The 27875-nt window shown below is 37.5% G+C and overlaps 1 pseudogene; it reads right to left on the bottom strand.

The window, feature by feature from the left end:
* The window catches only part of LOC149158611 (putative beta-glucosidase 6), a 151425-nt pseudogene that overhangs the window by 29614 nt on the left and 93936 nt on the right, over nucleotides 1–27875 (bottom strand).

Genomic DNA, 27875 nt, shown 5'->3' with positions numbered 1-27875 from the left:
GGAAATGACCTTGCCTAGGTGCAACTGAAGCATGAACAAGGTGTAAAATGACTCATTAGACACTGACATGATTATGAAAACCCTATGAATGATGATAAACTCAGCTGAATGGTGACATGAACCAACATTTGGACAACTTTAGAAGGAGTGAAAGCAAACCCTAGACCTAATGCTTAGTGACCAAATTTTGCTTGAAAACTCTTTGAAATGACAAAATTTGACCTTGACACTCTGAGACCACTTTGTAAGAGAATATTTGATCACTGGAGGAAGGCTGGAAAGACTGACACTAACATTGGCTCCAATGGGGATGGTAGCTCTTTGGAGGTGCCAAGAACCTCAGACCTCTGGGAGAGCAGACCAGTGCTTTCAACCATTGGGCGATGGAGTCATTATTTCGGCAAACGACACAAGACTTTGACTCATTTATTGACTGAAACCTGACTCAAGCCGACACAATTATGAAACCAACATGACTGAAAACTGACTCACAAATGACTCATGACTGACTTAACGAAAACAAGAACTTACAAAGCTTATTGAAGGGCAGCAGTCCATCAAGATTTGAAATCATGATGACAACCACCTGTGTTTCTTACAAGACAATATACATCAAACTATATCAAAATTCCAATGCAACCAATCAAGTAGATGCCTTCTTGATTGATTCTCCTGATTAGATCTTATGGTCAACAATACAAACCTATCACTGGGCATCCAAAAACATAGTTGACCATGGCTGCAACAAAACACTGTAATAAACACTTTCACTACTGGCTGCAACAAACTTGCTAGAGGATCGTAAAAAACATGAAGATTTGCCATTGCCACCTCCTGCTGAAAGATCAAGGTGTCTTTTTCTCTTGATTCTGATCTTCCTTCATCATGTACTCCAGAAAAAGTATGCTCATGGGCTTCAAAAAACTCTGAACAGGTAGATGAGCAGATCTCCTCTTGTAAAAACATTTCAACACATGAAACATATGAAGAATCTGAAAGGTAATCCTGTATGCTATGATCTTCAGTAGTGTGACAATATGGTAGGTCATCTTCATATGATATGATAGCCAGATTCTCATTACATTCATCAATCATGAGAAAATAAATTTCAGATGTTTCGTGAAACCCAACACTAACATTTCTATCAGCTATCATAGATTCATCCAGAGAAACCTTTTCACTTACTTGAACGAAGATCTTGTCTTGTTTTTCATAGAGGCAATGAACTACCTCCTCATGAAGATCTAGTGCTGGTGAGATGAGAGCATTTAGGTCTGCTACTCCATTTTCTTCATTTGAGGCAGCCGCAACAATACAACTCTGTTTTATGAGATTTGGAACAACATTTTTTGCCTCATCACAATTTATCTCCCGATCTGATTTATCATCATCACTGTTTGAGATTGGAACATTACTTTCCTGCGTTACCTACATGCTGTCTTCTTCTATGGACAGATTTGAAACAACATTTGCTCTTTCCTCATTTTCAACCATATGGAAATCTTCAGCCTGCTGATCTTGACAAGTATCCTCTAAGATTTCTGTGTGCTGCTGAAATGGATTCTCATACAAAGCCTCCATAATCTCAACGTCCATAAAATTATCATCTTCATAATATTTCTCAAGGCTTTCAATAAAACTATAAGCATGCTTGCAACAGTCTTGAACTAAATTTAATGATGGATAAGAGTCCTTATATCGTTCAATGAACATAGCATGAAAATCCTTTAAACAGTAAATACAAGCAGGTGGCAAACTTTCATAACATGATTGGGCTTTACCTTCCAGAGTGGCCAAGAATATCTTCATCAAGCAATCTTCAGGAAAATCAACCTTCAACTTGCGAATATGCATGTGAAATCTAACCAGATGTAAAGCAGCATCCTTCTTACCATCATCATTAAATATAGGCAGATTCCTTGACCAATCTACCTTTGGAATTTTATTTGGAAAACCAGGGATGTGATCTCGGCTCAAGGGAGCATATCTTCTTGTGATTCGGTCCATCTTGAAAATCTCACAGTTACTGATCTCTCTGCAATGAAGTCACCATGAAGCATTGATCTCTGGAGTTTTCAGTGAAGGAGTCGCAAGTGAATGATTTCAGCCTTGTCAGCGTCTGATCATTGTCCACCATAAACAATCAGATCTGAACTTGATACATGTACTCGGGTAATTAACAAGTTAGATGTCACGTTTACAAGCTAGACCGGAGATTGATTGAAGCAGCGTTTATCTACTTCCGCTTATGCAAAGCAAAAGCGTTTCGAAGGCTACCTGACATAACTTCAGGCTCTGTCTGTAGCTTATAAAACAAATGACATCAACAAGCAAACCATTTGTTCTCCCCAGTATGGTCGCCAATATGTTAGCGCTTGAAATTTCACCTCGGGCTGAAAAAGGTAAACTCCAAGGCAACATCAAACCACTTAGCCTCGTAGCTAGCCCTACGGGGCAGGAGAGGGCTCTCTCTGGTCTATCTCGGCAAAGATCTTCAAAGGACAGAGATAACCAATAAAGAACACTGATTTTAGGCTAGTAAACTGATAAAAGGTTTGATTTGAGATTTTTAGGCTTTTGGTGGAAAATCGGGAAAAGGCAATTTTGGGTGCGGGGATTGGACACAGTTTTTGCAGGAGGTTCTTTGGGGAAAGGTAGGAGAATGTATTGATGCCTTTGAAAGAGTCAAATGGGCAAGAATGACTGGTGAGAAGCTAAGGAGAGCAAGTAAACACCTTGATTTCTCCTTAAACAGATGAAAACATTGATATTAAGCAAACTTAAAAGCAGAGCATGACAATCATGAATTCTACTTTAACACTTCATTTGCCTAATTTGCAGAAGGAAAAGTAAGAAGATGAATCACATAATAAACTTACAAGTACAAAGAGAAATACACCATCAATACATGTAACCACAGGAATCCCAAAAGGGACTGCAAAACCCTGGTCTTTCTTCCTTTGCCAAAATTGCAGAGATACAATGAGTAATACAATAGAAGCTTTCTCCCTCAAGAGTCCAACCATGAAAATGACCAATAAAGTACATAATATAGGTAATCTAACATCTTTCCTTGCCTCTAGGGGTCGAGCTCACTATCCTAGGAGCTGTTTCAACCAATTCTAAACTGAGCACTGAAAACTAGGCAGTCAAAACAACTTGCCTCTATAAGCTAGGAAACCAATTCATTCATTAAATTTTCGCCTATCTCATGAATGAATCTTCTAGAAGAGATAAATAAGTGTCAAAATATAATAAAATTACATCATTTACAACAAGGAAGATCAAAATCTACTCCAAAAATTCAAATCCAGTCAAAACTGCGTTTTGTTGAGCTGTAGGTGAATTTCTGTGAAAACTGCCCAACACGTCGCGCCCTGATCCTGAACGCATCGCGCGCCTTTGGAGCTGCTTTTGAGGCACTTCCAGGTGTCAAAATAAGGCAAACGTGGGCTTGTTGGAAAGGTCTGGATGTCTACTTTCCAACCCAAGTGGAATTTCTGAATTTGGTGGCCATTTGCCCCTCCAAAAGTGCAATCTCCCAAGACTGCTTCCTGTGTGTCAAAAAGGTGGCAGAAAGTCATTTTTTGCTTTTTTTTTTTGACTTTCTGGAGGCCCAAAACTTGTTGAAATTTCTTGGAAATTTTTGAGCAAGTGTATCTTTGCATGAAAAATCCAAAAATGCTGAGTTTTCTTGAAAAGGAGTTGCCCATCGAAAGGGTCGCGTGCGGCGCGCGACGTGTTGGTGGAGAAAACCTGTTTTTTGCCCAAAAATTCACAAGTGACCAAAAATGCTCAATTTTTTTTGAAATTTGTGCTGGATTTAAGTCATTTATCATCATGCTCCTTCAAGGAAGCCTCAGCCAAGATGTGGAGGGGATCGGGCCTTTTCCTTCGTTTTAGTGCTTTGGCCAATCTCCTTGGATCTGGCGATTGTATTTTTGACATTTCTCTAAAACCATGACACCTATACAAAAAGTGAAGGAGGTTTTTTTTCTTTCGCCTGTTGGGGACAAAAACCTCTCTCATTTTTCTAAAATTCATCTTTGATTGCTCTGAAACATCTTTTGAGTGAAACCTATCCCGATGTGTGGAACAAGGGATTTTGTCGAAATGAAGCGAAATGAAGGGGATAAGGGGCTTCTAAATTCTTGGGGAAATTTTTGGAAGTAGGGAGGGATGTTAGGAAGCAGAGGAAAGTGGAATCTCAGAAATTGAGTGAGGGGAAGGGGTCCAAAAGGGCAAAACACAGGCCCAACCTAGAAAATTGCCAGGTTGTAGCTAGAAATTAGGGTTTGTGCAAAAATGAGGAATTTGGGGGATCTCAGGGATGGGAAGCATTTTATAAGGTACTTTAAGGATAGGGGAAGGTGTATGAACATCAGGATACAAGTTTTTCCGATGATTTGACCGTCCAAGAGAAATTGCCTTCAAAACCCTAGGAGAGGGAAATGACCTTGCCTAGGTGCAACTGAAGCATGAACAAGGTGTAAAATGACTCATTAGACACTGACATGATAATGAAAACCCTATGAATGATGATAAACTCAGCTGAATGGTGACATGGACCAACATTTGGACAACTTTAGAAGGAGTGAAAGCAAACCCTAGACCTAATGCCTAGTGACCAAATTTTGCTTGAAAACTCTTTGAAATGACAAAATTTGACCTTGACACTCTGAGACCACTTTGTAAGAGCATATTTGATCACTAGAGGAAGGTTGGAAAGACTGAAACTAACACAATCTATCGGTGCTTCGTTATGGAGAACATTGAAATCAAGAGGTAGATTCAGGAGCTGTTGCAAAAAGGTCACATCCATCCGAGTTCATCGCCCTGTGGGAGCCCAATCATGTTGGTACAGAAGAAGGATGAGACTTGGAGAATCTGTATTGGCTATTAGGCATTGAACAAGATCACTGCCCATAATAGGTATCGATCCCACAAATTGATGACCTCCTGGACCAACTGAAGGGGGAAAAATATTTCAGCAAGATCGATCTGAAGTCAGGATATCACCAAGTACCAATCAAACCCTCCAATGTGTGGAAGACTGCCTTCAAAGCCAAGGAGGGCCTTTTCGAATGGTTGGTTATGCCTTTCAAATTGACGAATGCTCCTGCAACCTTCATGAGGTCAATGGTTGACATCTTGCATCCATTCACCAACTCATTTGTAGTGGTATACTTGGATGACATCCTGATCTTCAGCCAGAGTTGGGAAAAGCACCTCCACCACATCCTACAGGTTCTCCAAAGACTGTGGCAACACAAGTTATATGCCAATTTGGAGAAATACACTCTGGGCATGACCCAGATTCAGTATTTGGGATACATTATTGATGAACAAGGGGTGCATGTGGATCCAACCAAGATCCAAGTCATTTTGGATTGGCCATCTCCAACCAGTCTGACAGAGCTCCACAACTTTCTAGGTCTTGCCAACTTCTACCACAAGTTCATGTTGGGATTTTCTCATATCACTTGGCCCTTGAGTCAAGTCACCAAGGGAGGAGCAAAAGCAAAGTTCTTTTGGTCTGAATCTCAACAAAAGGCATTCACAGAGTTGAAAGATCGCCTCTGCTTAGCACCAGTGCTAGCATTACCAGACTTGCAACAACCATTTGAGGTCGAGACAGATGCCTTTGACTATGCTATTGGGGCAGTCCTTACTCAACACGGGCATCTAGTGGCATATCATAGTGAGACACTTTTAGACACAGCCTGTAAGTATCCCACTTATGACAAAGCAATGTATTCCATTGTGCAGGCCTCCCGACAATGGAAGCATTACATTTTGGGGAAGGAAATGGTCATCCACACATACCAAAGACCCCTGCAGTTCATACAGACCCAAGGGAAATTGCAGAATGATCACCATCACAAGTGGTCCACATACCTACAACAGTTCCATTTGGATATCAAGTATAAGAAGGGTAGCACCAATAATGTTGCAAATTGCCTCAGTCGACCACCGATCATGGCATTAACCACCGTGCTCAACTCTTGTGGGCACGAGGCTTCTGATCGGCCACTTCTCTACAAAATCGACCCAGAATTCAACCACCAATACCAGACACCCTTGGAGGGTCAGCATGTTCCAGATTTTCAACTCCAGGATGCCCTGTTATGCCACCTGGGTCACCTTTATGTTCCTTCAAGCAAGTGTGCCAAGATTATTTGGGAAGCACACTACAGTCGGGCTGCTGGGCATTTTGGGGTCGAGAAAATGGTGGTAGTACTATAGAAGTATTTCTATTGGTCGAATATTCGACGGGATGTTGGGAAGTACATTAGATCATGCATTGCCTGTGCCATTGCCAAACCAACCATCAAGAAGCAAGGTCTCTATACCCCGCTACGTACCCCTAGTTGACCTTGGGAATCCATCTCCATGGATTACATGTTAGGCCTTCCTTCCACTAATAATGGAAACAACTGTGTTTTTGTGGTCGTCAACAGGTTCTCGAAGATGGCCATTGTGGCGACCTGCAAGAAGAATATTATAGTTGAAGCCACTGCTAAACTCTTCTTTGAATGAGTGTGGGTACACTTTGGGATCCCACAGTCTATCATCTTAGATCAGGACAACAGGTTCTTCAGTTCATTTTGGTTCAGTCTCTGGTCAATGTTGGACACCAAACTCACTAAGTCCACAACCTTCCATCCTCAAACTAATGGCCAGACAAAGGTTGTCAACAGGATGATCATACACATTCTACGCATGTACAACTCAAAGAATCCACACACATGGGACGAGAGCCTCCCCTATGTTTAGCATAGCTACAACCGGGCTCTCCATAGCTTGACTGGCCACAACCCTTTTCAGGTGGGCTTGGGATTCTAGCCACTATGTCCCATTGATGTGGTCATGCCATTTGCAGTTACTCATGCATATTCGGCTCATGTCCAGTCTGAAATAGATAAGGCAAACAACTTCATTGAGTACATCGAACATATTCACCAGCAGGTCCATGAAATTCTGGAGAAATCAAATTCCAAGTACAAGTAGTGACATGATCAACATCGGATGCCACACAAGTTTCAGGTGGGCAACAAAGTCTGGTTGCATTTGCAAAAGGAACGACTTACCAGAGCCTATTGGAAACTCAGACCACTCCGATATGGTCCTTACACCATTACCAAGGTTGTGGGAGATAATTCATTTGAGCTTAGCATTCCCCTATTCATTGGTCTACACCCAGTGTTCAATGTGGACCGCCTTCGGCCATACTTTCCACCATTACTAGATGTTGAGCCCTGAAACTACATCTCTTCTACACACTTTTCTAGACTTTTTCCCCTCACCAGTGCCCCACAAGCTATCAAAAATCATTACATATTGATTCTAAGAGTGCATTTAAGTGGTTTTCTAACTAAGTTTTTGTGTTTGCTATTTGACTTAGATTTTGCTCATTAGCTACGGAATGCAGCCGCTTTCCGCAGTTGACTTGAGATTCCGCAGTTGTTTTTGTTGATCTCTAGGATGCATGTGTCAGCAAGCAAAACAAGGCATGTGGGTAGGTCAGAAATGATTTGGACATGGACCAGGTCCTATTGGTTTAGCCAGATTCGTAAAGGAAAGCCTTGGTCAAACGGTGGTCAAATGAAGGAGTTCTACGGCAAACAAGTCTCTGTTTCAACACGTAAAGGGTCCGAGACCATTCCTAGATCCATGGATTCATTTTGACAGTTATAGACTGCCTCCACGACACAAATCCAACAATGACCTTTTGGTAGATTGAATGATCATGGCAACCAACACGCTAAGCTCACGGATGTCGTCTTTTTACGTGTCTTCCGGTAAAGGAGTTCCATAGGAAAAAAAGTTATGTAATTTCCCTTATAAATAACACGTTTGTAAACGCATGTAGTTAGTTTTTGTTGATGTAATATTGTTGTTAAGTTTATGTACTGTGCCGTGACACTGGTCCTACTGTGATAACGAGAGGATCCTTCCTCTGTTTTGCAATATAATAAGACTCTGTTTTATATGACTGTGTGAGCATAATCTCGGACTGACAGCGTGTTAACCAAGGCCGTGCAGAGGGCCCCTGCTGGCTAAGGTTTCGTTCTTTTATTTCTGTAAAGTTTTCATATGCTGTTGTTTTATTTCCATTGTAGATATTTCGTAGTTTGTTCACTTGTGTATATTTCACATTTCAGTTATGGTGTTAATGTTTCATTCCTGTACATGATTTTCCAAGCATTGTATATTTTTGCTAACACTGATCAGTGTGTTTTAGGTTAGGATAGGCTTGGGCATTTTCATACAATTTTTGCAGTAAATAGTGACATGAGATTGTCCTCTCTGCTGACTTTGTTTTCTTAGCTTTCAATTTCATTTATGTTTTGATTTTGGTCTTATTCATTTTCTGTTGATAGTTAGTTTAGATATCAAATTCTTCATGTCATTTAACGTTATCTCCAGAGCCATGGCTTAACCCCGAAAAGCTACTTGGCGAGCTATCGGATTATGAGTGAGGTGATTTGATTCTTCATGTTATTGACGTTATCTCCAGAGCCATGGCTTAACCCGGAAAAGCTACTTGGCGAGCTATCGGACTATAAGTGAAGAGACTTGATTTTATTTTCATTTGCAAGTAGATAATTTAGATATCAATTCCTCATGTTATTGACGTTATCGCCAGAGCCATGGCTTAACCCCGAAAAGCTACTTGGCGAGCTATCGGACTACAAATGAATGAATTGGTTTTCCTTTTATTAGTTTGCATTTTTTTATTCATTTGAGTGCAATAGCTTAACTTTTATTTATGTATTTAGATGAGAAACAAAGATAGATATTTCATGATCAGCATTTCATCACTTGTTTGATTCAAATAGCTGCACATTTACATTCTTATTCAAGTATTAATTTCATCATTAGCATGTTTTGAGATCCTCTGAAGTGTTAAGCTCTGGAAGTTATCATAAAGGACATAATTGCCTTAAAATCTATACCCATACTTGCCTTCTAAAGTATTCTTAAAACTTAGGAATAGGATTTCCATTTGCATTAGGAGACAAACCAAGATAAAAGCCCCAAAAACAAGATAAAATTGAAAACAATAAAAAGTAAGAAATAGGTTGTCTTGCACATATAGTGCACCACACTTCATCAATTTACAACTCCCGGATTGATAATTAATGTAGCAATTTAGGACATACTAAATTGACTAAAAATTTTGGCACCGTTGCCGGGGAAGTGTAACCAAGGAAAATTTTAAGGATGGAAAATTTTCTTGAAGTTTAAAAACATTGGCGAATCTCACTAATCCCTAATATGCAAACTATAAAATGTGTATTGATATATTTGTAAAATTATTCAAATCTATAATGATTTTATATATAGTCTCTATATAATGTTGGCGATTTTTGAGGTAAAATAATTTTATATTCTAAAATTTGGGCGAATCGTCTTTTATAAAAATTGGTAATTGGCGAATCTTTTTTTGGAAAAATCAAGGAAAATTAGCCCACTGGGCGAACATTAGCCCCTAAAATTTTCCATGAGTGTAACTAGGTAGCTGATCTGTTACAAAAAAAAAGAAGAAGGGAAAATTTGATAACTTCTTGAAGTATGCTCTCCTCTTGCACCTAGTGTGATCTGGAGGATCAGAAAAGAGAGTTATTAGTTCAATAATTTCTTGATTATGCTCTCTTCTTGCACCTAGTGTGACCTGGAAGATCAGAAAGAGAATTATTAGCCCGACTTAAAAATAAAAAAATAAAAAATAAAAACTTACATGCATAGAGAAAGAGATTCTAGGGGAAGGTTTATAGCTAGGGCCAAAAGTTCGATTTTCAAAACTCCAACTACTTCAAGGCATAGACAAAATACACCTCCATCATCTCTGACTCATACTCACAGCCTTAGGATTCTTGGAATTCAAGGGGCAGCAACTGAATTAGGAGATTCTCCCACACTATCTACTAAATTTGACCTAGGAGAAGAACCTTTATTCACTTCTACAGGGGAACATATTGTAATCAAAGAAGTAGAATCACCTGAAGAAGAGGAGGGAGAAACTCTTCCTCGTTCACCATTAATAGAAGAACTAGAAGACTCTGAGGAAACTATCATGATAGAGGAAGTAGTAGATGGATTTGGAGGAGGGGGTAGAGGTGGGGGAAGAGGAAATAATGGAGGAGGTAGAGGTAACAATGGGGGAAATAAGGATGGAGATAACTCATTTGGATTCCCTATAGCCGACGAGGAAACTCATACAACAATGAAAAACATTTCACCATATATCCTCCCAAACTTTTATGGGTTGCGAAGTGAGGATCCTAAAACATTTCTATTTGAGTTTGAAGTCTTGTGCCGAACCTATGACTATATGGAAGACTCTCAAAAACTCAAACTGTTTCCTTCAACATTGAAAGAAGCTGCTTTGAAATGGTTCATGGGATTAGTCACTCAATCTATTAGGACTTGGAATGATATGAAACAAACATTTTCGGATAGATACCTGGATTATTGTATGCCCACCAATCATAAGGATGAGGTATTCAAGATGATGCAAAGAGAAGATGAAAAATTGGAGGATTTACTTGAAAGATTTCAATACAACTTAAAGAGAGCAAAAATGAGTAATTTAGATGAGGAAACATTGAAATCCCTTCTATTGAAAGCCATTAGAGATGAATGGACAGATATCTTAAACATGATGGGGAAGGGAGACATTTCTCAACTTCCACTTCGTGACATAGCAGAACTATGTGTCCATCTCTCAAGGGGAAAATCTAAAACTGGAAAAGGGCTGAGAGATCCTTCTCTTATTAGAGCAAACAAATCTGCAAATGGATCAGTAAGTAGGGCAGAGATTGGCAATATGCTTGATGAGTTCAAAACTGATATTGTAGGAAGCCTTAGTGAACAACTAGACACCCTTAAAATACAAAACAAGCAGAAAGCAGAAGTTGATTCCTTGGCCATATTTTGTCCAAAATGTAGAAAGAAACATGCTCTAAGGGAATGACCCTTGGATGCAAAAGTTGTAGAAACATGTATGATTTGCTCAGAAAGTCATGAGACCAAGGATTGTCCTTCAATCCCTGGGCTCAAAGCTATCTTTCAGGAAGATCCAAATTCAGTAGAGTCCCTTTGTTTTGTTTCAAGAAGACCGTGGTAGGGGCAACAAAATCAGGGATTTAACAATCCTATGAACTTTCAGCTCCTGCCAAATTGGAATTCTTGGCAACAACCTTGGCCCCAATCTTAAAATCCATACCAATCATGGGCACAAGGGATGCAAAATCCTTATGGGAGATTTTATCAATTTTATCAATATCCTCCATATTTTCCAAATCAACAAAATCCACCAATTCCAAATCAAAACCCACAACTTTCATTTCCATTCCCAGAACAACAACCTTCTCTACAAAATCTAAATTCTCAACTCTTTCTTCCATTTCAACAAAAGACAAATCAACTACCAGCCTAGCCATTGCCAAATCCCAACAACAAAAATCCTCAGAATGCTTACATGGTAGAAGGACAACAATTTCCTACCTATATGATTGTTCCTCTTAATGATGTTCAACTCAGATCTGGTAGAGTTTTAGAAAAACCTTCTATAGATGTTCAAGAGCAAGGTACCTCTGAGGAGGATTCTCTTAAAGTCAATAAGGGTTCTGAGGAAGCATCTCTTCAAAACCCAATCATTCAAAAAGAAAAAGAAAAAGAGTCAACCCCCACAACTCCTATAGTTGACCAACCTGCATCTTCATCCACGCCTCCTTTCCCTGAAATATTACAAATTAACAAAGGGGTGGAAAAACAAATCTTGTTTCCTGACTATGATTTTCTAGATGAATTAAAGAATGTTTGTATCAAGATTCCCTTGCTACAAGCCATTAGTGAGATTCCTATTCTAGCGAAAACAATAAAGGAGTTGAGTCTTAAAAGACCAGGAAGGAAACCAAGAGATACAAGAAGAATCCACCAGGTAAGAAAAATTGCACATATCATGATAGGAACAATTACCATGCAGAAGTATGTAGATCCAGGAACATAGATTAAACTACTACTATGGAACAGCTTAAACTTCCTAATCTTCTTTTTACACCCACCTTACTACAACTTGCAGAAAGATCAATAATCAAACCAGATGGTGTACTAGAAGATATTTCAGTCTCCTTAGATTCATGGGAATATCCAGTAGATTTTATGATTTTGACTCCCAAGAGTAATTTAGGAGGACATCCACTCATCTTAGGAAGACCTTGGCTAGCCACAACTAATGCTTTCATTAGTTGTAGAGCTGGAGCTACGTACATTTCTGATGGTAGTTCAACAAAGAAATTCAATTTGTCTCCTCCAGCAAAGGCTATTACAGAAGTAGGAGACAATGAATGGGTCGACAATGGAGATATTATACAACCTATCTTTACTATCTCTGAAATTAGTGAAGATAGTAAAATTTTGAACACATTATAAAATTTTGAAACATCTTCAGAATATGACCACACACAATTTCAGTTAGATTCTGATATTGAATATTATCATCAAGACAAATGTCTCTTTACTCTATGGAAGAGTTTGGTAGCTCTACCATTGAAATTTTTCCAGGAAAAACACTGAATATCAACAAAAATTTGGAAAAGTTACAATAGGAAGAGCTAACCAAAATCTTGCAAAAACATTCTACTGTATTTGCATGGGAGTATACTGATATGAAAGGTATTGACACTAAGACTTGCATCCATCATATCTATATTGAGGAAAACATTAGACGAATCAAACAACCTCAAAGAAGGATGAATCCAAATCTTAGGGAGATAGTGAAAGAAGAGCTCCAAAAACTACTCAATGTAAATTTCATTTACCCAATTTCAAATAGCCAATGGGTTTCTCCTTTGGTTATAGTACCCAAAAACAATGGTAAATGGAGGGTACGCATTGATTACAGGGAATTGAATAAAGCAACTTTGAAGGATCACTTTCCTTTGCCCTTCATGGATCAAGTATTAGATGCATTAGCAGGAAAAAAGTACTTTTCATTTCTGGATGGTTTTAGTGGTTATAATCAAATTCAAGTAGCACTTGAAGATCAAGATAAGACAACATTTACCTGTCCATGGGGAACTTTTCTTATCGAGTGCTTCCTTTTGGATTATGTAATGCACCCGCGACATTCCAAAGAGCAGTACTAGGAATTTTTTCTGATCTAATCCATGATTATGTAGAGGTATATATGGATGATTTTACAGTTTATGGTAATTCGTTTGAAGAGGCATTAGAAAATTTGGAAAAAGTCCTTATAAGATGTAAAGAAACAAACCTTTCATTAAGCCATGAAAAATGCTTTATGATGTTTACTGAAGGTATTGTTTTAGGACATCATATTTCGGGGGATGGGATTAAAGTTGATAGATCAAAAGTTGAAGTCATCTCCAGGTTACCTATTCCAAATTGTCAAAAATATGTTAGAAGTTTTTTGGGATTTACTGGATATTATAGAAGATTTATAGAAAATTTCACCAAAATAGCATCTCCACCCTTCAAACTGCTTACAAAAGACTGTGAATTCAAATGGGGTCCTGATTGCCAATCAACATTTGAAACTTTGAAAACAAGAATATCTGAAGCGCCTATCTTGAGAGGACCAAATTGGAAACTTCCTTTCCATATTTCTACAGATGCTTCAGATATAACTCTAGGGGCTATATTGGGACAGAAAGATTTAGTTCCTTATGCCATTTACTATACCAGTAAAAATTTAACTCCTACTGAGTTGAACTATATTGTGACTGAAAAAGAGTTCTTAGTTGTTGTTCATGCAATCAATAAGTTTAGACATTATATAACAGGCTATGAAACTTTTATTCATATTGATCATTCTACAATTAGATATCTAATGAACAAACCCATTACTAATGACAGAGTTACAAGGTGGCTCCTACTTTTACAAGAATTCAATATTACTGTGTTAGATAGACCAGGGAAACAAAACACAGTAGCTGATTTCTTGTCTAGGATTCAGAATACTAAAGAAGATTCTCCTGTAGAGGACAAGTTTCCTGATGAATATTTATTTGCAGTAACTACTAAGACTCCTTGGTATGCAGATATAGCTAACTATTTGGTTACAGGGAAACTACCTCCACATTTATTTCCTGGTGAAAGAAGAAAGGTTATTCAGGAGAGTTCAAAATATTCATGGATTTCTAACGAATTGTTTAAAACAGGACCAAATCTTGTGATCAATAGATGTGTTAGAGAAGATGAGATGCCTGATATTCTCAAAGCATGTCATGATGAACCATGCGGCAGACACTTTGCTGAAAAAATAATAGCCTATAAAATCCTCTCTTTAGGATATTATTGGCCATCCCTCTTCAAAGATGCAAAACAATATGTCAGAAGATGTGACAGTTGCCAAAGAGTAGGGAAACCTACCCTCTCAAATGAAATTCCATTACAACCATAGGTACTCATCGAACCCTTTGAAAAATGGGCTTTAGATTTCATTGGACCTATTAACCCACCATCTAAACAAAGAGAGTATATATTGGTATGTACTGATTATGTCACTAAATGGGTAGAAGCCAAAGCATTATTTTCTGCTACTGAGCATTCAGTTGTTAGTTTTCTTTATGAGGATATTTTAATAACTTTGGTGTTCCAAGAGAAATTGTGACAGATCAGGGAGGTCAATTCACATCCAAATTGGTGGAGAAGCTGATGGAAGAGTACAAGGTCAAGCATAGAAAATCTACTCCTTACCATCCGCAAGCAAATGGTGAAGTGGAGTCTACAAACAAAGTTCTTGAAGGCATCATTACCAAGATTGTTCATCTACATAGAAGAGATTGGGCAGAAAGGCTTCCTGAAGCCTTATGGGCCTATAGAACTACATGGAGGAATACAGCAAGACATTCTCCCTATGAACTTGTTTATGGGAAAGAAGTTCTGCTCCCCATTGAGTTCCAAGTTAGAACCTTCAAGATGGCAGTTCAATTGGGAATGGATCTATCAGAAGCCCAAAAACATAGAATGGAGCAGTTGAATGAGCTAGATGAGATCAGACAAGAAGAAATCCTAAGAACTTATCTAGTTCAATATCAAAGAGCTAAGTGGCATGACAAATACATCACGGAGAAAGAGTTTCAAGAAGGAGATTGGGCATTGCTATTTGATTCCAAGTTTAAATATTTCAAAGGTAAATTTCAGACTCATTGGCTTGGGCCATATGAGATTGACAAAGTCTTTAGCAATGGAGTGGTAAGAATCAAAACCATTGATGAACATCAAACTCCTCTTATTGTGAATGGCCACAGATTAAAGATCTATCATAAGCCACTCTCAAAGGAGGAATTTGTCAAAATATTTCAAGATAATTCTGCAATAAGGCTGGTGAAGAAGAATCCTTCTTCTCCACCAGCCTAGTCTTTGTTCTTTCTGTTTAAAAAAAATAAAATTTTATAAGCCTGAAAACCAATCATTGATTGGCAATCTTATACAGAAAATACAAGGCGAAAATCAGAAACTTTTGACGCCCTATATTTTCCAAAAAAATCTTTCCTCATTTTATTCATAGTTTCATGTCATTTCACTTCATCATCATATTTTGCCAATGAAATTCCTTTTATGACCAGTTTTCATATATCATTCACTCAGTCATCATTTATTTCCATCCATCTCCATTCAGTCATATGTTCACTTTGTCAGTTTCCACAGCTAAATTCAGTTTCTGCAGCTAAAAACTGATTCCACAGCTAACACTCTGTTATTCAGCACTGACAGTTAGATGTTAGCCAAATAATGATGGGAACCAAATGCAGGTATGACAAAGGAAAATATGTTGAAGATATAAAACACCTAAAGTACCAACAGGAAGCAGCCAATCAAAGGTCAGTGAGCAGAAGTGGTAAAATTCTAAGGTAAGCAAAATTCATTTCAAATAGCATTTTAAAGCACATTCTATATAGTTATGAAACCACGGCTCCATTATGTGTAATGATTATCATTGATAGCTTTCATAACCGCTCCATGGCCTTTACATGATTCCTCCACGAACCTTGCATTAATTTTTAACGGCCTCATGATCCGCCTCCAAATTTAACTCATGTTTATTTGTACATTGGCATTCCACCTATTGAACCGGGTAATTATGAGGACGTAATCTATTTGATCATGGCTCTTCCCCACCGCACAAATCCGCAGTCATTTTGAGAACATGCTCACACCTATTCCGCAGCCTTCTATCTCAAAAGCCGAGCTCACTCTACTTCTATACTATCCCATTGAAGTTGTGTTTGTTATTTCTGGCTTGTTTACATCCCCGTGAACTCATTCTCATTACCTGTTCTCTGCTCTTTCATTTACAACTACTAGTTTTCTCCACAAACCTTCTCCATTCCCCGCTAACACAGCCATTTCACCTCCGTCAATCCATTACTCACTCAGACGTATTTTAAGGCAGGAGGAAGGAATGGGTCTTTTGCTAAGAGCAGAACCAAAAGGGCCTAAATTCATGGAGGGGTATCCACAATTGAAAAGCATACTAAGGAAGGCACGGTGGCTACAGTTCATCTAGAAATTCAGAGGTTACAATAAAGAAGTTAAGAAGACATTTACAAGGTCTTTTAATGGTGTGGAAGTTGAGGTTGGAGATCTTAAATTTTCAGTCATAGAGGCATCTATCGTAGCAGCAACGGAACTCCCACAGGAGGGGGAATGGTGGTTCAAAAAAAAAGCTTTGATGAGAGGGCTTGGAGGATTATCATACGCAATATAGGTATGGATATAACCATTTTCAAACGTGGAATCCCTATTTTTGCTTTAGAGAAAAAGTGGACTAGTCTATTATTGATAATCCGGAAGTTTATTACATGTGAAGGACGACTTGGGTCCATGTATATGTACCACACCCAGTTGCTAATGAATTTTCTAGAAAATCAAACCATCAATTTGCCTTACTTTTTATTGAATAGCCTGAAAAAGATGTCCATAACTTTACAAAAGAATCTGGAGGACATAGAACCCCACTTGTACCATCATGGCCTTGTAAAAATTTTGATTGAAAAATAGTTGAAGGAAAAGAAGGACACTTAGGAATAATTTTTTGTTAGAAACTTCTTTCAGGATCCACCTGAAACACCCGAGAGCAGCTCAGTAAGGAAAAGTAGGAGAAGGCAAATAAGTGTGAAAATTCAGGACACTCCTACTAACATAGCTAAAGAAACTAATAAGGAAGAGAATTTGTCTGAAAGTAAGAAGGAAAGAACTGAGGTTAGGAAGCAAAGAAAACTCAAGGGGAAAAGAAATATTGAAGCTGTCTATCAAACCCCAGAACCTTCCTCAAAAGAGGACCAAACACTCTCTGAAATACTAGTTTACCTTTAGGAACAATCAGTTGCAGCAAAGAGAAAAGGGAAAGAAAAACAGAGTGTGGAGAAAGGAGACACTAGCTCACAGAATCTAAGGAGGAGCTCCAGACTTAAAGGAAAACTAAGGAAAGTACAAACTAAAGGGCCCCACTTCATTGATTTAGGAGGGGAAACACCGGAACAGCCTCTAGCAATCCCTCCTGGCCATAGCCCACACCATACTCCTATTCCTAAACCAAATTTTTAGATCAATCCTTCTCAGTTAGATTTTGAGATCAGTCCTTCTTAACCAGATTTTGAGATCAGTCCTTCTCAACCAAATTTTGGGGACAGCCTAAGAAAGACTACACCTGAGATAGATCCAACCTAGCAAGAAATGTATGATTATATTGAGTCATTGGAGAAGACTGTCATAGATCAAGGCACTTCATCTGCCTAGCCTAATACAACTCAGGAAGCTCTAATCCAATCACTAAAACAAGAAGTTTTTTGAACTGGAGGTCCTAAATAGACACATCAAAAGAGAAAATGAAACATTGAAAGAGCAGAGCAGGTTGGATAAGGTTATTCACGACAACACCATGTTGCATCTTGGGCTGTGGCAGAAGAAAAATATAAAATTGAAGAAAAAGAGCAGGAGGTTGAGTAGATCTCTCATCAACCTCAAATTCAAGTGCCTAATGAGGAAGCCGAGGATGACAGTGGTACCAAGAAAGAAGAAAAGAAGGTTGGATGTGTTCACAGAGGTCTCAAAACACACGAACTGAAGGGAGGATGGTTACAGTTTTGGTTCCATGTTGACATGTAACACCTTCACAATGGGGGTATGTTGAGCCCTGAAACTACATCTCTTCTACACGCTTTTCTAGACTTTTTCCCCTCACCAGTGCCCCACAAGCTATCAAAAATCATTACATATTGATTTTGAGAGTGCATTTAAGTGGTTTTCTAACTATGTTTTTTTGTTTGCTATTTGACTTAGATTTTGCTCATCAGTTGCGAAATGCAGCTACTTTCCACAGCTGACTTGAGATTCCATAACTGTTTTTGTTGATCTCTAGGATGCAAGTGTCAGCAAGCAAAACAAGGCACGTGGGCAAGTTAGAAATGATCTGGAAATGGACCAGGTCCTATTGGTTTAGCCAGATTCGTAAAGGAAAGCCTTGGTCAAACGGTGGTCAAACGAAGGAGTTCTACGGCAAACAGGTCTCTGTTTGAACACATAAAGGGTCCGAGATCGTTCCTAGATCCGTGGATTCATTTTGACAGCTGTAGACTGCCTCCACGACGCAAATCCAAGAGCCACCTTTTGGTAGATTGAATGATCATGGCAACCAACAAGCTAAGCTCATAGATGCTGTCTTTTTACGTGTCTTTTGCTAAATGCGTTCCATAGGAAAAACCGTTATGTAATTTCCCTTATAAATAACGCATTTGTAAATGCATGTAGTTAGTTTTTGTTGATGTGATCTTGTTGTTAAGTTTATGTATTGTGCTGTGACACTGTTCCTGCTGTGATAACGAGAGGATCCTTCCTCTGTTTTGCAATATAATAAGACTCTGTTTTATATGACTGTGTGAGCATAATCTCGAACTGACAGCGTGTTAACCAAGGCCGTGAAGAGGGCCCCTGTTGGCTAAGGTTTTGTTCTTTTATTTCTGTAAAGCTTTCATATGCTATTGTTTTATTTCCATTGTAGATATTTCGTAGTTTGTTCACTTGTGTATATTTCACATTTCAGTTATGGTGTTAATGTTTCATTCCTGTACATGATTTTCCAAGCGTTGTATATTTTTGCTAACACTAATCAGTGTGTGTTAGGTTAGCATAGGCCCGGGAATTTTCATACAATTTTTGCAGTAAATAGTGACCTGAGATTGTCCTCTCTGCTGACTTTGTTTTCTTAGCTTTCAATTTCAGTTATGTTTTGATTTCAGTCTTATTCATTTGTTGTTGATAGTTAGTTTAGATATCAAATTCTTCATGTCATTTAATGTTATCTCCAGAGCCATGGCTTAACCTCGAAAAGCTACTTGGCGAGCTATCGAATTATGAGTGAGGTGATTTGATTCTTCATGTTATTGACGTTATCTCCAGAGCCATGGCTTAACCTGGAAAAGCTACTTAGCAAGCTATCGGACTATAAGTGAAGAGACTTGATTTTATTTTCATTTTTAAGTAGATAATTTAGATATCAATTCCTCATGTTATTAACGTTATCTCCAGAGCCATGGCTTAACCCCAAAAAGCTACTTGGCAATCTATCGGACTATAAATGAAGTGAATTGGTTTTCCTTTTATTAGTTTGTAGTTTTTGATTTGTTTGAGTGCAATAGCTTAACTTTTATTTCTGTATTTAGATGAGCAGCATAGATAGATATTTCATGATCAGTAGTTCATCACTTATTTGATTCAAATAGCTGCACATTTACATTCTTGTTCAAGTATTAATTTCATCATTAGCATGTTTTGAGATCCTCTGAAGTGTTAAGTTCTGGAAGTTATCATAAAGGACATAATTGCCTTAAAATCTATACCCATACTTTCCTTCTAAAGTATTCTTATAACTTAGGAATAGGATTTCCATTTGCATTAGGAGACAAACCAAGATAAAACCCCCAAAAAAAAGATAAAATTGAAAATAATAAAAAATAAGAAAGAGGTTGTCTTGCACATATAGTGCGCCACACTTCATCAGTTTACGACCCCCGGATTGATAATTAATGTAGCAATTTAGGACATACTAAACTGACTAAACACTAGACACATCCGACATTGCAGAACAACTCACACCCACAGAGTTAAATCTAGATTACATGGAACAAGCTGCAACTAATCGGATCATGGACACATAGATCAAGCACACTCGCTAGAAGAATATCCAACTATATTGAGTTGTCAAAGTAGGCCAACTCCTTCACCAGGGCAAGTGGCTTACCAGGGACCAAGTTGAGTAGAATTTTCCTTATCTCATGGAGGAACTCAACACAATGGGGACCATTACTTCCTAAGGGGGGAGGAATGATCTAGGTGGATATTGGTGGCCACCCACAAATTCCACTTGGACCCCCACCATTGCTTCTTTTAGTTTTTTAGTTTCATTAATTGTAGCATAGTTTACTATTTTTAGCAGTTTTTTGTGTCCTAAACTTCTGATGTTGTTTTGAGGCCGTAAACAATGCTTTTTTGGAAATATACCGCCAGCGATTTTTTGACTAAAATCATATTTTTCATCATATTCCTCGGAAATATCTTTCCAATGGGTTATCATGTGCATCAAACGGAGATAATATGACCAAGTCACGACCCCGGGAAGTTGGCTGTCCAACTCACCCCAACGGGGCCCATAAACTCTTGGTGTTACATCTCCTTGGGTTAGGGTTTTGGTTGTTTAGGGTTTGCTCTTATTGTTCAATAATAAAATGGCCCTTGAGCCTCATTGTAAGGTAGTTCAGAGGCATGTAGCCACCACATCTCTTCTCAGAGATAAGCTACCATTGCCCTAGCTGGTTTATTTCCATTTCTGTTTGTAAGCATATTTCAGTATTTTACATTAATGAAATGAAGTATTATGTCCACTGCATCTCTGTGTTTATGGTTATCTCTGTAATTTTTTGCGTTCTTGTTTAAATTCGGATCACAAGGGTTCTCCCCCTTCAACTTAAAATACTCCAAAAACATGCCTATAGTTTACTGATATAATTTCAATTTAATTTATTGACATCTATATGATGCTAACCTAAGGTATTTTTTTCTTATATATATAAAGGGAATTTTCATTATCATTTTCCATTTGCGTGTGTGATAAATGTCACATATTTCTCTAAATTGTTTTCTCTTGTACCCTTCCTTTAAAGAGTTTAATAAGTGTTCATTAATGTCACATCAACAACCATACAAGTTGCACAAAAATTTATAAGCGCCACAATGTAATTATTATGAAGTTTTGAGTGCCACATCACACAAGAAGTGTGGTGATGTTACATCTTCTACAACAAATTCCATAGTATGGTTTAAACAAGTTTCTTGGTAAAATAAAGGAATCTGGTGGTGCAACAATTATCAAGGGTCACCCTAATCCCTTTTGAGCCACAACATGTAGTCTTTAGGTCAACTCAATCAAAACCTATCATTTTCACATATGCCAAGGCATGATGGTCATTGTCGGATCACATATACCATCCTAAGGACACTCTTGACCCAAAATACCTTTTACACTTTCATGAATTTTCCATAGATTATTATTTACATAGAAGAGTGGTTCTCATCAATTGAAAATTTTAGTGTCAAGTCCAACAATTCCTCAATATACTTACATGAAACTCCACAAACATTAATATTAGTAAATTTATATAATTTAGCATTACGCACTTTATTATCATTGCTAGTCACGTGGCACTATTAGTGCCATAGGTTACGCAACAATAAAACTCATACTTCTACAATAAGCACCACATGGACATACATTTCACCATTAACCTATATGACACAAATCAATAGTTGCACCATAAGTACCACATAGATACTTTTTCTATGTGAAACTTAAGGTTATACTTGTGTTATATGTAACCTATAGTCCACACTAGTGCTTCATGTGCCACAAATTTAACATTCACTTACATGTGTGCCTTTTATGCCATATAACTTCTCATACATGCATGAGTAGTAATTAGCTCCATTCATGAGACACCTAGTCCATGTATGTAAGAAGGTGGCCAGTGTTTTACTAACACTTATCAATATGGCCTAATGATTTGATGATATTCACATACAACAACACTAGTTAGGACAAAAATTCAATAGTTTATAGAGAAAAACACGTTGACGAAGAATGTGGGGCACCGTATACTACCTGCCTTTAAAAAATTAAATCCTAATATATTCCTTCAATAATACATATATCCTATCAACAATTACCAAATCATGGTAAAACAATATTGGATTATTGATACTAAGAAATAGTTTCAAAATTTCCCAAAATATGACATTATATGCAAGAATAGATATACACTCTATTCAATCATGAAATCTAATTGAATAAGCAAAAATGTAAGGATGTAAGGTTAATAATATATTTTCTAATAAAGATAAAGTGTCACTAGTGGTACTGGCTTGTCCATCAAATTACTGAAAGAACAAGAATGAAAAGTAGGAATATTACCTCCACCAAATCACTAAGAAATATTTGGTATTATGTCCACATAAATAACATTTGTTAGTGTCATTTCAAGTGGAATGATTTCTTTACCCAAAAAAATTCAAGTGGGTGTGTTACTTCCCCAATCTTTGAAAAATTACATCCGATTAGAGAATAAGAGCATTACATCCTTACATTTACTAGAATTTCCCATAGGAAAATTACATCCCATTAGAGCATAAGGCCATTACATATTTACTTTCTGTTGAAATTACTCAGAATAGAATTACATCTTTTGAGTGTGGCATTATTCCCTCACCCCTCCAAAAATGTTTCAAATCATACAAATCATATTCCATTAGAGAACAAGGTCATTACACCTTTACTTAGAAGAAAAGTGTGCTCCATTTAAATAATAAGGTCATTACATCCTTACTTCTCCTATCATGTTTTATATATAAATTATGTACCTTAGGAATCCACATGAGAAAAATATGTATATGTACACATAAAGTGATAGTTTAATGTAAACCTACTTTTTAAACTACCATTTTTAAATCATGCTTAGAAATCATCATGGCCTCAATATCCATAAAAGGGTTGGTTACAAATATCATGTAACACATGCATGTTCACAATATTTAAGACCATTAATAATAATCACCTATGACACGAGGCTTTACCATTTTCATTTTGGCTCAATAGGGCTATCATAGTTGATAAAATGTTTCCTATTCAAAATACATAAAACCCTTAAAATCAATATAAACATACTATGAGTTGTTATTGTGTCCAGATACATTTCGATCAAATTATAATCAAGTTTGCATTAAAATAATAATACTAGTATCTAGACATATTTTTTATGCATAACCATCATTATTCATCTTGAAAATTCATATACATCTAATCAACCTTGGTATTTTGATTTAGGTAGAAGTAGTGAATGATTTTAATTCTCCTCTAAAACAAATCTGGAAGTACTTCTAATGATAACCAATTAACAATCATATTCTCTAATTTACTGAGTTTGAATGCAACAATAAAAAACACATATAACTTTTATTTGCTATTATCAAACAAATTTAATCATTGAATGTAAATTAATAAAACATGTCACATTTAAATCAATATCGACAATCAAATACAAATATACTACTAATGAAAAATTATAATTGAAATTTGCTCCATCTTTTAACATTACACCCTATCAAATCCATCACTTTACACAACTTTATTGTCATATATGTATACAAAAAATGCACAAATAATTGCACCATGCAGTCTGGAAAATTTTCTTCCATTTGGAAGTGATCTTCCAAAGTTTCTTCCATATAATATATTATATGGAACCCTTTTAAATCTCTTTTTAGAAAGGTTCCGATGAGAGGAGTTTCGATATAGGCTAACACTTGGTCACAAGCGTCCCAAAGGATCAAAAGCACAGAACAAGGTAGAACCTTGGAGCAGTTTCCATTGGAACATCGGGTTTTTGGAACTCCTGACCAAATGCATCTTTTGGAAAGAATTGAAATCTTAGAGGAAAGGGAAATACACAGGAGACCTTTGAAAATACAAATACCCCTGGTACCTTTTCTCTCTCCTCCGAAGAAGACACCTGGTAGCAGATAGCTAGTTCTAAGAAGCTGACAGGGAAGATTACATCAACATGACATGGTGCGACAAGGACACGTAGTAGGTGGTTTCAATGTTTTGGAGGATCCAAAGGGATAAATATGGGTAACACGTGTCACTACCCAGAAGGCGCCACGTGGAGATGAGGATGTTAAAATGATGTCACTTCGGTGGGTCAGAATTTTAGAGGAAGAGGCCATCGTAACTTTGTTTTAATTTTCATTTGAAAAATATTCTGATGAGAGGGCTTTGATATATGTTGGCGCTTGGTCACGAAAACTCAAAAGAACCAAGGGTGCAGAGCTAGGGTTCGAGCATAGAGAAATGTGAGCCCATCGGAAGTGGGATTTTTCATAACCCAAATGTTAATTCCAATTTCAAAACGCCTAATGGTGATGGGACTCCTAAATCATGTGGCAGTTGGTCATGGTCATCTAAGGAACAAAAGGTGAAGCATGAATTACAAAGGGAGATAAGTCCCAACCCAAAGGATTTAGCATCCAAGGACCGAGCCTGAGGTCACAACACCCGGTCCCATGGGATAAACAAGAAGAGGGAAAATGGAAAAGGAGCTTGAAGGAATCAAACTTTATGATTTTGGAAAGCTTTTTCAAATAAAGTTATGAGGATAGAAGGATCTGATATCGTAGGTCCTAATACTTAAGCCTTTGGTCACAGGAAGTGGTCCAATGATTGAGAAGTGATAAAGGAGCTTAAGTAGGAGGAGCCTAGAGTGATTTGAGCTATGTGTTTTCGTAACATTATTTTATGAGAGTTGCAAGATATATTGGGCTTTGATAAGTATGTCCTACAGTGTATGAAGATGGATGGGTTGGCAACTATGTTATTGAGCACCAATAATGCCACCACATTTGATCACTTCCAGATCTAGAAAGTGGGGAATTCAAGCAATTAATGGGGAAAGTGATAGTCGTATCGACCGATAAATGCGCAGGAAAACTATGGCAGAGACATGGGATGATCATAGGCAATCACAAGAAATGGCATGGAGATATTTTATCGTGGCCATCATTTATTTTTCCCATTTTTTTTTTTTTTTTTGTATCTTCTGCATTTTAAATAAGGAACCATATATGTTTTAATCATTTGGGTAGTAGAACCTCCACATGCCAAGACACCTAGTCGATCAGACAACTAGACTATCATTGAGATATTTTGTAACTATTGTTTAAAGCTTCCCCTTTCCTTATAAATAGGGGGAAAAAGTCATTTTAAATGTCCCCAAATAATGTATTCTAGGGATCTACATTTTTTCTCTACAAAGGTTCCGAGTTCCATTTATAGAGAAGGAGGTTCCAATTTTGGTCCAAATTCTTGTTCCATGATTCTACTTTGTTTCTTCACATTTTCACCTGTTTGGGCCAGTGGTATGTAACTCAGTCTAGAATATTAATGAATAGTTCCGGGTGATTCCAAACATTTAGGGTATGCAGTATGTATTCTCCTATGTATTTCATTTCATATGTGTTTCTCTTCCTCTGAAATTGTGTAAATAGAAGTTGTTGGATTCACTCACAAATCATGTATTTACTTATGTTATATGGTAGAAAACAATACCTAAGAATTTTTGTTTATCCATCCCTCTGCACAAAATTTCCTCCTCACTTTCCCTCTTCCCATCTTCACTGCAACAACAAAGTTTAAGCCACATTCTTTGTGTGTCGGCTGCTAGTCCTTAAGCATTTATTCTTTGGAATGATACATAGTTCATGTGTATATTCAATATGTCTCTGTGAAAGGGAATTGAACCAACCACCTAAATCACTTTTATTTATCTCTTGAGTTGCATTTAGTTATCTCTCAAGAGATACTAAGATGTCCTAGGCACTGACCCTTCCCTCAACCCGGGGATTGTCTCTAGGATCTACAACATCTTTTGGCACCATTTCCAGGGAGCGAATCAAAATATTTTTCCCTGTGTATGAAATTTTTTACATTCCCTCTATTATGTGAGAAAGGGATGTGTGGGTTCGATATCTCTCACCTTGGCAACTCCACAGTCTGAATCTTAGTTTGAGCACCTTGGCTTTCTGAAGACCTCATACTCGCTCTAATACAAGACAGCAAAAAACTCCTCCTGTATTCAACCCTGAGAAAATAATTTCCCATAGGATTTAGAAAGATTGGACCCATGTTACTCCAGATTCCATAATATCGTTTCCATAAATATCATCAACCAATTCTCAAAACGTTGTGATAAACTACCCTGAGTCTTCCTCCAAAGTATTGGAATATCCTGAAGAATAGTGTGTATTGTTTGGCTCATTTCCTTCTAGAGTAAAAAATGAATAAGCTTCTGTGAGTTCACCCCCTTTCTCATTTCATCCCTCCCCTAAATCTAAAGAAGTTAAATAAATACTTATAAACATTCCCACGCAGAGTGTGAATAGCTTCCCAACCCATATCCAATCAGTTGCAACTCAGATACCCCCTCAACAAGGGCTTGTAATTCATATCATGCCACCTCCCTTGCTTAATATTGTTGTCCCAGGTTTTCCCTTGAACAAATATGCCGCACTAGACTTGCCACAACCCTTGAATGGTATGCCACAAGACTATATCAAGATCTTTCCAAGATTCACAGGGGAATATGACATTTCAGCATAGAGGCATGTAGAAACTTTCTGTGCATTTGTAGAAAACCTCAATGTAGAACACCTAGATGTGGTGTTAATACTTTTTGTCTAGTCCCTTGATGGGGATGCTAGGAAATGGTTTAAAGCCCTACCAAATGCTTCAATCACTACCTAGGAGGAGATGGAGAATTCTTTCATGCAAAAATGGGAAGAGAAAAGAGACCATGGGTATATCTTCATTGAATTCAATTCTACGAAGAAAAAACATAATGAAGACTGAAATCAAACCTCCACAGACTGCTAATAAAGTGGTTTTTGTTGGGGCCTTTGAACCAGAATTTCGTTTCACTCTCAAAGAAAGGAAGTCTCTCTCCTTAGACCAGATTCAAATAGATTCTTTGGAAGTTGAAGCAAATTTCACCTCTACTAGGAAGTGGAGAGGGAGAACATATCATGGATATAGGAGAAGGGGAAAAGAGGAAGGTATTTCCTCAAACTAGGGAAAGGAAACTTAAGAGAAGAAAATCAAGGAAATCAACAAGATGATAAGAAACTTGTCTAACAAGCTCATGAAACTAGAGTTAGGAAACAAAAATCATCCTCGACAAAGCCAACTATCTCCTAATCGAAGTTTCAATCCTTATTATAGGAGACCTCCTTTGCAACTTTTACAAAGAGAGAAGGGAGAAACAAGATCACATTCAGCCTCCATTGTATTTAGAATATGATCTAGAGGAAAATGCCGAAGAAACAATAGAAGTCCAAGAAAATAAATCTTCTTCTCTTCTGAGAGGGATAAAATGAAATATAGGCCAATGAAGTATAAGGGGATGATTTGGATGCACCACTATATGATGGTGATATTGGTAACTACTGCGGGCAGTTTGCTAATTTAATGCAAGCACAGTTGCACAGGAAATATGATCTTAGATCTTCCAGGAAAAGATCTAGAATGCAGGACCAAAATGAGGAATCCTCTCCCTTAAATCCTTTGAAACTAGCAGAGAAAGCAAATAAGCGTCTATACGAAGCCTCACACAAAAAAAAAGATCCTCCATTTTCAGCTATCCACAAGCCCAAGGTCTCTATAACAAAGAAATCACTTTTACCACCTAGATCAGTATGTGATAAAGAAAAAGAGCTTGTTGATGTTGTCGTAGATGATAGGA

Source organism: Pinus tabuliformis, chromosome 5_2 (assembly GCF_031772625.1).
Source record: "Pinus tabuliformis cultivar Carrire ecotype Pingquan chromosome 5_2, CPIR1, whole genome shotgun sequence".
Lineage (NCBI taxonomy): Eukaryota > Viridiplantae > Streptophyta > Pinopsida > Pinales > Pinaceae > Pinus > Pinus tabuliformis.
Note: the sequence above shows the minus strand (reverse complement) of the source record. Positions and strands in the feature narration are given on the sequence as shown.